Raw genomic sequence first — 12,325 nt, 5'->3', positions numbered from 1 at the left:
AAGATTTACACCCTTGGAAACCCTGTACAGGGTCGCTATGGGTCGGAACCGACTCGACGGCACTTAACAACAACATGGGTCAGAATCAGATCAATGGCTGTGGTTTTTTAACCAATTTTTTAAAAAGGTAAGGAGCCACGTGGTGCTATGGCTAGGCACTGGGCTGTTGACCACAAGGTTAATGGTTCAAAATCACCAGGAGAAAGATGAGGCTGTTGCTTCCATAAAGAGTTATCATTTTGGAAGGTGTATGGGCAGTTCTACTCTGTCCTCTTGGATTTCAATGAGTTAGAATCAACTTGATGGCCGTGGTTTTTTTTTAAACCTAACAGGTCAGCAGTTCAAACCCATTAGCTGTTCGATGGAAGAAGCAGATGGCTGTCAAATCGGTTCCTACTCATCATGACCCTGTATAGGGTTTCTGAGGAGAAACTGGTAGGTTTGAAGTGTTGACCTTGTGGTTAGCAACCCAGTGCTTACTTATCCTACAGCACCACACCAGGTTTAGAAATCTTATGGAACAGTTTGCTATGGTGGTGGTAGTGATTATGAGCTGTGGGGTTGGTTCCGACTCACAGCAACACTGTATAGGGTTTCTGAGGCTGTAAATCTGTATGGTAGTAGAAACCCTCATCTTTCTCCTAAAGAGCAGCTGGTAGTTTCGAACTGCTGACCCTGTGGTTAACCACCCAACTCATAACCCACCACACTCTTTCCTGTCCTATAGGATCACTGTAAGTCAGAATGGACTTGGAGGCAGTAGCTTTGGTTTGGTTTTTTAAATCATATTTTTGGTATTTTAATGGGAGCTTTAACAGCATTGTAGTTACATGAACCTTGAAAATTAATTTCACTGTAAATTTGCAAAGGTTTGAACACTTATCCTTCTTTAGTAAATGGAAAGTACATCACATGGACATTTCCTTTGGGTACATTGAACACAAATTAGCAACTGAAGATACAGCCTCTTACCTACCTTTGCCAACAACTAAGAACAGCTGCTTTGAGTAATTAACACCCTGTGATAACTTTCCTTTTATCAAAGGTGGGCTTGGTTTCAAAAGCGATTAAGAAAAGGTCTGTCACCCTCAAAGCTGGGTTGTGACGTCCCCTGAGGAGGAGGCAACAGAGCCAGCATTGTGCTGGACTGCAAAGTCAGCTTGAACTGCAAGGTCAGCGGTTCAAGCTCACTACCTGCTCTTTGAAAACCCTATACAGGGTTACTATGGGTCAGAACCAACTAGACAGCCCCTAACAACAACAATGAATTAATTGCTGTCCTTATGTTGTTGTTTTTTTCGTGCTGCTGGTTTCCTTGTTCTGCATTCCTTCCTGAGCTGTGTTCATTTTTTTGTGTACTTTTTCTTGTCAATTTCTTCTTTGTTTTTACATTTCATTATAATTTAGTCTTCTCTAGTTGACCTTTGTAATCTTCTCTTCAGCTCTTTTTCTTTGTCATTTCTTCCATTTACTTCAGAGTCTCTTCTGATATCCATTTATGTCTTTTCTTTCTTTCCTGTCTTTTAAATGACTTTTTGCTTTCTTCATATATGATATCCTTAATGTCATCTCATAACTTTTCTGGTCTTTGGCCATTTTTATTCAATGCATCAAATAAATTCTTAAGATGACCTCTAAATTCAGGTGGGACCTACTCAAGGCTGTATTTTGGCTATCTTGTTAGTGTTGTTAGGTGCCATGGAGTTGGTACCAACTCATAGCGACCTTAGGCACAACAGAACAAAACACTGTCCCATCCTGGGCTACCCTCACAATTGTTGCCAAGCTTGAGCCCACTGATGCTGCTACTTTGCCAATCCATCTCGATGGGGGTCTTCCTCTCCTACTCTGACCCTCCACCTTACCAAATAATGATATCCTTCTCCAGTAACTGATCCCTCCTGATAATATGTCCAAAGTATGAGAGACGAAGTCTGGCCATCTTGGCCTCCAAGGAGCACTCTGGCTGCACTTTTCACAACACATATCTGTTTGTTCTTTTGGCAGCCTATGATGCTTTCAATATTCTCCTCCAACACCATAACTCAAATGCATCAATTCTACGATCTTCCCTATTCACTGTCCAGCTTTTGCAAGCATATGAGGTTATTGAAAATACCATGGCTTGGGTCAGGCATACGTTAGTCCTCAAGTTGACATCTTTGCTCTTCAACACTTCAAAAAAATCTTGTGAAGCAGATTTGCCTAATGCAATATGTCATTTGATTTCTTGGCTGCTGCTCCCTGAGTGTTAGTGGCTGATCCAAGAAAAATGAAGTCTTTGACAACTTCAATCTTTTCTCCATTGACAGGAATGATGTTTATTGGTCCAGTGGTGAGGATTTTTGTTTTCTTTACATTGAAATGTAATCCATACAGAAGGCTGTGCTCTTTGATCTTCATCAGTAAATGTGTTAAGTCCTCTTCACTTTCAGCAAGCAAGGTTGTATCATCTGCGTATTGCAGGTTGTTAATGAGTCTTCCTCCAATCCTGATGCCATGTTTTTCTTCATAGAACCCAGCTTCTTGGATTATTTGCTCAGCATACAGGTTGAATAAGTATGGTGAAAGAATACAACCCTGTCGCACACCTTTCTTAATTTTAAACCATTCACTGTTCCCATGTTCTCTCAAACCACTGCCTCTTGGTCCATGTACAGATTCCTCATGAGCCAAATTAAGTGTTTCAGAATACTCATACTTCGTAATGTTGTCCATAGTTCATCATGATCCACACAATTAAAGGCCTTTGCATAGTCAATAAAGCACAGCTAAACATTTTTATGATATTCTCTGCTTTCAGCCAAGATCCATCTGACATCAGCAATGATATCCCTCATTCCATGTCCACTTCCGAATCCGGTTTGAACCTCTGAAAGTTCTCTGTCAATGTATGTTTGCAACCATTTCTGTATTATCTTGAGTAAAACTTTACTCAAATGGGATATCAAAAATATTATCTGATGATTTCCACATTCCATTGGGTCACTTCTCTTTGGAATGGGCACAAATACGGATCTCTTACAATCAGTTGGCCAGACAGTTGTCTTTCAAATTTCTTGGCAGAGATGAGTTGAGTGTCTCCTATGCCACCTCACTTTCTTGAAAGATTTCAGTTTGTATTCCATCAATTCCCAGTGCCTTGTTCTTTGCCAATTCCTTCAATGTACCTTGAACTTCTTCCTTCAGTATCATTGGCTCTTGATCATATGCTACCTCTTGAAATGGTTGAACATCGACAATTTCCTTTTGGTATAGTGACTCTGTGTATTCCTTCCATCTTCTTTCGAATCTTTCTCCATCCATTCAATAATTTCCCCCGAGAATCCTTGAATAATTAAAGTCGAGGTTTGAATGTTTTCTTCAGTTCCCCCAGCTTGAGAAATGCTGGGCGTGTTCTTCCCTTTGGGTGTTCTGACTGCAGATCTTTGTACTCTTTGTTATAACATTTGACTTTGTCTTCTTGAACTGACCTTTGAAATTTTCTATTCAGCTCTTGTACCTCCTTTCTTACGTTTTTTAGTATCTCTATGCTGGAGAGAAAGTTTCAGAGTCTCTTCTGACATCCATTTTGATCTTTTCCTTCTTTCTTGTCTTCTTAATGACTTTAGACTTGCTTTAAGTTTCTTCATCTTCAACTTGAACTTATTGAGTTCAATGTGAGTAATTGGCTAGCCCTTGGCCTTTTTCTCATTGATGATGTTGAACTTCACAGTCATTTCTTTCCACAGATGTACTCAATTTGATTCCCGTGTAATCTATCGATGAGGTCCACTTGGATTGTTGTTGTTGTTGTTGTTAAGTGCCATAGAGTCTATTATGACTCATAACAAACCCGTATAGGAGCAGCTGGTAGGTTTGAACCGCCAGCCGTGTAGTTTTCAATCCTACAGCATCATGCCAGGAGTTCATTTATATTGCTGAAAAAAAGTATTTGCAAGGAATAATCATTGGCCATGCAAAATTATATCATGCACATATTAACTTGGGTTAAAAGAAAAGCAACAAATTATATTAAATAAAAAGAAATTTTTAAAAATTCTATCATGCTATCTCTGGCATCAGAGTCCTGATGTGGTGCTGTGGGTTAATGCACCAGATTGCAAAGCTGTTTGAACTGTAAGGTTGGCAGTTCAAGCTCACCAGCTGCTACTTAGAAACCCTATACAGGGTCGCTATGGGTCAGAAATGACTCAACAGCATTTAACAACAGCAACAACATCACTGGCATCATTTCTATCACCAAGATCATATTTGCCAGCTGTTGTTGGTAAGTGCCTTCGAGTCAGTTCCGACTCATAGTGATCCTGTATAGGGTTTATGAAGAGCAGCTGGTGAGCTTGAACCTCCAGCCTTGAGGTTCAAACCGACTTTGTAATCCAATGCACTAACCCACAGTGCTACACCAGGATTCCTATTTTCCAGCTACTGGTCCCTTTTTTGTTTCTAATTTTCACATTCCAAACACCAGTAATTATTAACAGAGCCTTTTTTTAAAAAAATGTTGGGCAATACATATCGTTGTTGTTGTTGTTGTTGTTAGGTGTCATCAGTCGGTACCGACCCATAGCGACCTTATGCACAGCAGAACGAAACACTGCCCGATCCTGGGCCAACCTCACTAAGGTTGCCACACTTGAGTCCATTGATGCTGCCACTTGGCCAATCCATCTCGATGGGGGTCTTCCTCTTTTTCTCTGACCCTCCACCTTACCAAACATGATATCCTTCTCCAGTGACTGGTCCCTCCTGACAATATGTCTGAAGTATGAGAGATGAAGTTTGGCCATCCTGGCCTCTAAGGAGCACTCTGGCTGCACTTCTTCCAAAACGGATCTATTGGTTCTTTTGGCAGCCCATGACACTTTCAGTATTCTCCTCCAACACCATAACTCAAAAGCATCAATTCTTGTACAGTCTTCCTTATTCACTGTCCAGCTTTTGCATGCGTATGAGGCTATTGAAAATACCATGGCCTGGGTCAGTCGCACCTTAGTCTTCAAGCTGACATCTTTGCTCTTCAACACTTTAAAAGTTCCTGTGCAGCAGATTTGCTTAATGCAATACGTCGTCTGATCTCTTGATTGCTGTGTCTGCGAGTTACTTTCAATCAATTTGAAGCAAGTTAGAGAGAGAGACAGCGAGAGAAAAAGAGAGACAGGTTGTTTCTGTAAGTGGCATTATTTTATTTTTTCCCATAGGCTGTCCTTTGTTCTTTCACTGACACCGTTTGATCCGAATTAGCTGCCCAGGTCTTAGAAGGTTTAGTCTCTCCTGCTAGGGCTGCAGGGGCCTGGGCCTTCAGTGTAGAAGTAGGTGCTTCCGTCGCAGCAGGAGTCTCCTTGCAAGATGGGGTAGTCTCAGTGTTGCTAGGTTTTGACTCTAAATCTGGGGCCCCCTCACTTTTCATTTCCTCAGAAGCAGGAGCTGCAGAAGCCTGTCTTTTGGGATTCCCCTTCTTCCTTGCTCTTATCATCCACCCTAGCGTCTGCTAAGGTTTTGGTGTTGGCATCAGTACTGGCTTTGGTCGCTTTAGGGGCATTTCTGCGGGCATCGGGGGTTGAAACTGCAGCCTGCTTTTGCTCTGGCTCCTTCCTGGCTCAGGTTTGGTCTCTACTGCCCCCTGGGTCTTTTCGGGCTCCACCTTTGGCGCTTCTGCCTTGACCACAGCTATGCCTTTGTTGCCCTCCTTTTCTTTCTTCTGTTCACAGCATCCTGAGAGTCCTTCTTCGGCTTCTCCTCCTTGTTCCCCTTCACCTCCGTGGTCTCCACCACCGCCTGGGGCTCATTTTCATTCGAGGTTGCCTCCTCTTCCGTCCTTGCCCCTTCAACCTACGTGGCTTTCTTATCATTCACAATGTACCCCTTCTTCTAGCTTAGCTTGCCTTCCCTCTTGAAGTTCGGCTCTGTGATTACCCAAGTGCGCGTGGTGCCGATGAAGGGCCTGGGCCGCTGGCATTATCCACTAGGCTGCCGGCTGCGGGCAGAAGCAGTTACCCGGTTCGATGGCGCAGCTGGGAACCAGGAGCCAGTCTGAGCACTACAGCCAAGCTGCTGTCTCTCCGCAACTATTAATAGATCTCGATTGCATGTCTGATCAATTTTATACTTCAGAACTTGGTGGTGGTGTTAAGTGCAGCTGATTCGGTGCCGAGTCATAGCAACCTTGTGCAGGGTTTCTAAGGAGTGGCTGGTGAATTTGAACCACCGACCTTCAGGTTAGCAGTCCAGTATTTATCCTACAACATTACACCAGGACTCCAGAACTTGGCAGAAATCTTCAATTTCTTCATCTTTGGCGTTATTGGTGTGTAAATTTAGCCAGTATTCCTTATTTGTTGTTGTTATGTGCCATGGAGTCAGTTCTGACCCATAGCAACCCTGTACAGGGGTTTCTGAGGCTGTAAATCTTTACGGGAGCAGAAAGCCTCGTCTTTCTCCCACAGAACAACTGATAGTTTCGAACTGCTGACTCTGAGGTTAGCAGCCCAATTCATAACCACTACGCTACCAGAGCTCGTTACAGGCACATGGCTATTATTCTATCACCCACACCATTGTGCTTCAGGATAAATCTTACTCTTTTTGACAATGAATTCCTTGCATAGAAGACCATATGCTTATCCAATTTAGAATGGTCAATACCAGTCCATGTCAGGTCACTGATGTATAGGATATTGATCTTTATGCATTCAATTTTATTTTTAACAACCTCCAATTTTCCTAGACCCACACTTCATACATTCCATGTTCTAATTATTAATGGATGTTTGTGACTGTTTCTTTTCAATTTGTGCCACATTAGCAAATGACATGAAAGCTTTACTCCATCCATGTCATTAGGGTCAACTCTACTTTGAACAGGCAGCTATTTCCCAATCGTATTTTGAGTGGTGGCACTGTAAGATAAGCACTGAACTGCTAACTGCAAAGTCAGAGTTCAAACCCACCAGTTGCTCTGAGGGAGAAAGATGAGGTTTTCTGCTCCCTTAATGATTTACAGCTTCAGAACCCCTATACAACGTTGGTATGAATCAGAATTGATTTGATGGCTGTGGGTTTGGTTTGGGTTTGGTTTCCAACACAAAGGTCCCATTTTCCATCACCGTATCAGACAGTGTTCTGCTGATACTCATAAGGGCTTCATATTTTTAAGAACTGATGGTATAGAAGGCAGAATTCCAAGCTGCACTCCAAGCACTGGCAAAAAGCAAGGTTCTGGGATTAATGAAAAACCAATTGCAATGTTTCACAAAGCAGACGCAACATTGGAAACACTCACTCATCTATACCAAGTAATTTGAAAGACAGCTACCTGGCCAACCAACTGGAAGAGATCCACATATATGGCCATTCCAAAGAAAAAGGTGATCCAGAGAATTAGAAAATTACCAAACAAGATTATTAATACCACACACAATTGAAAGTTTGCTGAATAAAATTCAAAAATGGTTGTAGCAGTACATCAAATATTAAAATGAAATGTACAGAGACCTGCAGTTAGAAAATCAAAAGGGTTTGCACAGGACTGGACAGTGTTTCATTTTGTTGTGCATAGGTTTGCTATGAGTTGGTACCAACTTGATGGCACCTAGAAACAACAGTACATCAACAGGGAATGGCTGGATTCAGAAAAGGACATGGAATGAGGGATATCACTGCTGAATCAGATGAATGTTTGCTGACAGTAGAGAATATCAGAAAGAGTCATGACTATGTTTTATTGACGATGCAAAAGCATTTAACTAAATGGATAATAATGAATTATGAATAACATTGTAAAGAATGGTAATTCTAGGACACTAAATTGTACTCATGAGCAACCTGTACATAGACCAGGAGGCAGTCATTCGAACAAAACAAGGGAAGAATGCATATTTTAAAATTCGGAACGGTGTGTGCCAAGATAGTTTCCTTTCACCATATCTTTTCAATCTATAAAATGAGCAAATAACCCTACTTGATTATTAATCTGGACTACATGAAGAAGAACACAGCATTAGGAATTGAGGAAGACTCATTAACAATCAGCTATATGCAGATGACACAAACTTGATTGCTGAAAGCGTAGAGGACTTGGAGCACTTACTGATGAAAATCAGTCTGTAGCATTCAATATGGATGATACTTCAACATAAAACAAGGTCTTCACAATTAGACCAATAAGCAACATCATGGCAAACAGAGAAAATACTGAACTTGGCAAGGATTTTATTTTACTTGAATCCACCATCAGGGTTCATGGAAGCAGCAGTCAAGAAATCAATGTACCTACCTAGCTTCAGTGGCTTGATGATCACAACTCAACTAAAAGAAGATAACAAAAATTGATATAGGATACAAGTGTAAATAGCTACAATTTGATTAACTTGACCTATACTTATGGATGTAGTAGGTCAAAATACCAACTCAGAGGGAAGGAGTCTTCACATCAAATATCAATCCTATCCCCTTTGTATACAAGGTAGATAGGGACGGGCAACTTAGACTACCTAAAATGGGTGGCACTATAAAGGCCGCTCCGTGGGAGAAAGATGAGGCTTTCTACTCCCATAAGGATTTACACCCTCAGAAACCCTGTACAGGGTCGCTATGGGTCGGAACCGACTCGACGGCACTTAACAACAACAACAACATAAAGGCACAAAGTGACTAGCTTACCAGTTTTCAAGAGGGAGTTTAGTTTCAGAGTACGCGGGGGAAGAAGAATCCCCACTGAATAATTTTTATCTCATCTAGATGGGTCTGGTGAAAGAATATGGGGATAAGATTCCAATGATTCAATAGTAGTAATTGTTACCATGACTAATTGTACATTGTCACAACTGTAAAGGTAGACATTTTATAACAGAAAAGATAGAGTAGGTAATCTTACAGTCCAGAAACAGAGGACCCTAGGACCATCAAGGGAGAAGAGCATGAGAGGAATGTGGACCCTATCCAGGGAAGCAGCGACACCAGAGATGGAGGCAGACATGAGGACATGGAGAGATAGAGCAGCTGAGAACTATAGACTCAGGGAAAGAGAGGGACTGAGTGCTGGCGGCCAGGAGGCAGACTTGCAGAATGTGCCCTTTGGTTGTTTAAATGATTATAAATTTCTGAGTGTTTTGGTGTACATCCTTCCCCAACAACAACAAAACAAAACAAAAATCAGGGGGAATAGAAGCAAATACTGTTGAATGATGATGCACAGAGGAGATTATAATCCTTGCAATGAAATGATGAGTGTAAAACCAATGTTCTTTCATGTAAACTATCACTCAATTCACAATAAAAACTTAAAAAAAAAAAAAGTATTATAAGCATACCTAGAAGATATTTTGGATTCAGTTCGAGACCACCAGAATAAAGCAAATTATCACAATAAAATAATTCACAAAAAATTTTGTTTTCTAATCATATAAAAGTTATGCTTTCATAAGTTATTGTGTAATAACATTATGCAAAAATTTGAAATACTGTGATGATTATAAAACTGTGGCACAGAGACATATAGTGAAAAATGGTGCCAATATAGACTTGCTTGGTGCAGCGTTGCCACAAATCTTCAAAAAAAAAAGCAATTTCTGTGAAGGACAATAAAGCCAAGCACAATCAGAAAAAAAAAAGAGAGAGAATGGGAGAGAAAGAAATCAATTGGCAAATCTGCTGCTGCAAAAGTCCCTTTAAAGTGTTCAAAACCAATATGAGGAATACTATGTTCCTGACCCAAGTCATGGTATTTCAAATCACCTTATACGCATATGAAAATTGGACAATGAATAAGGAAAACAGAAAAATAATTGTCTGAATTATGTTAACAGTAAAGAATAGTAAATGTACCATGGACTGCCAGAAGAACAAACAAATCTGTCTTGGAAGAAGAGTAAACAAAATGTGCCTTCAAAATGAGGATGCTGAGACTTTGTCTCATTTACTTTGGAGATGGTAATAGGAGGGACCAGTCCCTGGAAAAAGACATCATGCTTGGTTGAGTAGAAGGCCAGTGAAGAAGAAGAAACTCACTGAACTGGATTGGCACAGTGGCTATAACAGTGGGTTCAAACATGAGAATGATTATGAGGATGGCACAGGACCAGTTAGTATTTTGTTCTATTGTACATGGGATCACTATCATTCGAACAACTTTTAAGTCACCTAACAACAAAATAGAGATCCGTATTTGTGCCCATGCCAAAAAGAGGTGACCCAATGGAATGTGCAAATCATTGGACAATCTCTTTGATATCCCATGCGAGTAAAGTTTTACTAAAGGTGATACAGAAATGGCTACAAGCATACATTGACAAAGAACTTCTAGAGGTTCAAGCCAGATTCAGAAGAGGCCACAGAACGCGGGATACCAGTGCTGATATCCAATGGATCTTGGCTGAAAGCAGAGAATATCAGAAAGATGTTTGCCTGTGTTTTATTGAATATGCAAAGGCTTTCGATTGTGTGGATCATGACAAGCTATGGACAACATTACTAAGTATGTGTATTCCGGAACACTTAATTGTGCTCATGAGGAATCTGTACATGGACCAAAGAGGCTGTTCTTTGAACAGAACACGGGAACAATGAATGGTTTAAAATTAAGATAGATATGCAACAGGGTTGTATTCTTTCACCATACTTATTCAACCTGTATGCTGAGCAAATAATCAGAGAAGCTGAATTCTATGAAGAAAAACATGGCATCAGTATTGGAGGAAGACTTAATAACAACCTACGATGTGTAGATGATACAACCTTGCTTGCTGAAAGTGAAAAGGACTTAATGTATTTATTGATGAAGATCAAAAAGCATAGCCTTTGGTATGGATTGCATCTCAATGTAAAAAAAAACAAAATCCCCACCATTGGACCAATAAACAACATTCTTATCAATGGAGAAAAGATTGAAGTTCTCAAAGACTTCATTCTTGGATCAACTGTCAACACTCATGGAAGCAGCAGTCAAGAAATCAGAAAACGTATTTCATTAGACAAATCTGCTGCACAAGACCTTTTTGAAGTTTGAAGAGCAAAGATGTCAGCTTGAAGACTAAGGTGCACCTGACCTAAGCCATGATATTTTCAATAACCTCATATGCAAGCAAAAGCTGGACAGTGAATAAGGAAGAGTGTAGAAGAATTGATGCTTTTGAGTTATGGTGTTGGAGGAGAATATTGAAAGTGCCATGGGCTGCCAAAAGAACCAATAGATCTGTTCTGGAAGAAGTGCAGCCAGAGTGCTCCTTGAAGGTCAAGATGGCCAAACTTCATCTCTCATACTTCAGACATATATTCAGGAGGGACCAGTCACTGGAAAAGGATATCATGTTTGGTAAGGTGGAAGGAAGGTCAGAGAAAAAGAGGAAGACCCCCAATGAGATGGATTGGCAAGTGGCAGCATCAATGTACTCAAACGTGGCGACAGTAGTGCGGTTGGCCCAGGATCGGGCAGTGTTTCGTTCTGCTGTGCCTAAGGTCACTATGAGTCGACACTGACTCGATGACACTTAACAACAACCTAACAAGAACAAAATAGGAAAGAGTGTTGGTTCTGTAGGATAAGCATTGTACTGTGAACCACTAGGTCAGCAGTTCTAGCCCACCAGCTGCTCCAAGGATGAAAGATGAGGCTTTATGTTCCTGCAAAAAATTTACAGCATCAGAAACTCTGTAGAGGGTTGTTGTGAGTCAGAACCAACTTGATGGAACTTAACAATAACAACAAAAAAAGACCCCACATGTCTGTCATTTCGTGGCACTGTGGTGGTTTGCATGTTTCTGTGATGCTATAAGCTGTGCCACTGGTGTTTCAAATACCAACCAGGTCGCCCGTGAGGAACAGATTTTAGCTAAGTCTCCAGACTAAGAACAGATTAGGAAGAAGAAATAGGTAATCCACTTCTGAAGGATCAGCCCAGAACACCTTATGAATAGAAGCAGAACATTGTCTCATATAATGCCGGAAGATGAGTCCCTCAGGTTGGAAGGCACTCAAAATATGACTGAGAAAGAGTTGCCTCCTCAAAATAAAGTCAACCTTAATGACTTGGATGTAGCAAAACTCTCAGGACCTTTATTTGCTTATAGGATATGACTCAAAATGATAAGAAGCAGATGCAAACACCCATTAATAATCAAAATGTGGAATGTATGAAGTATGAATGTTGGAAAATTGGGAGTTGTCAAAATTGAAATGGAGCACATAAAGATCATAGGTATTAATGAGCTGAAATGGACAGGTATTGTTCATTTTGAATCAGACAATTGTATGGTTACTACATCTAGAATGGAGTCCTGGTGTGGAGCTGTGAGTTAATGTGCTGGACTGCAAAGGCAGTTTGAACTG

The 12,325-nt window shown here is 40.8% G+C and overlaps 1 pseudogene; it reads right to left on the bottom strand.

The window, feature by feature from the left end:
* Positions 1-5,185: 5,185 nt before the first annotated feature.
* LOC102839048 lies at positions 5,186-5,959 on the bottom strand (annotated as a pseudogene).
* Positions 5,960-12,325: the final 6,366 nt, after the last annotated feature.

This window comes from Chrysochloris asiatica, unplaced genomic scaffold (genome assembly GCF_000296735.1).
Source record: "Chrysochloris asiatica unplaced genomic scaffold, ChrAsi1.0 scaffold00026, whole genome shotgun sequence".
Lineage (NCBI taxonomy): Eukaryota > Metazoa > Chordata > Mammalia > Afrosoricida > Chrysochloridae > Chrysochloris > Chrysochloris asiatica.
Note: the sequence above shows the minus strand (reverse complement) of the source record. Positions and strands in the feature narration are given on the sequence as shown.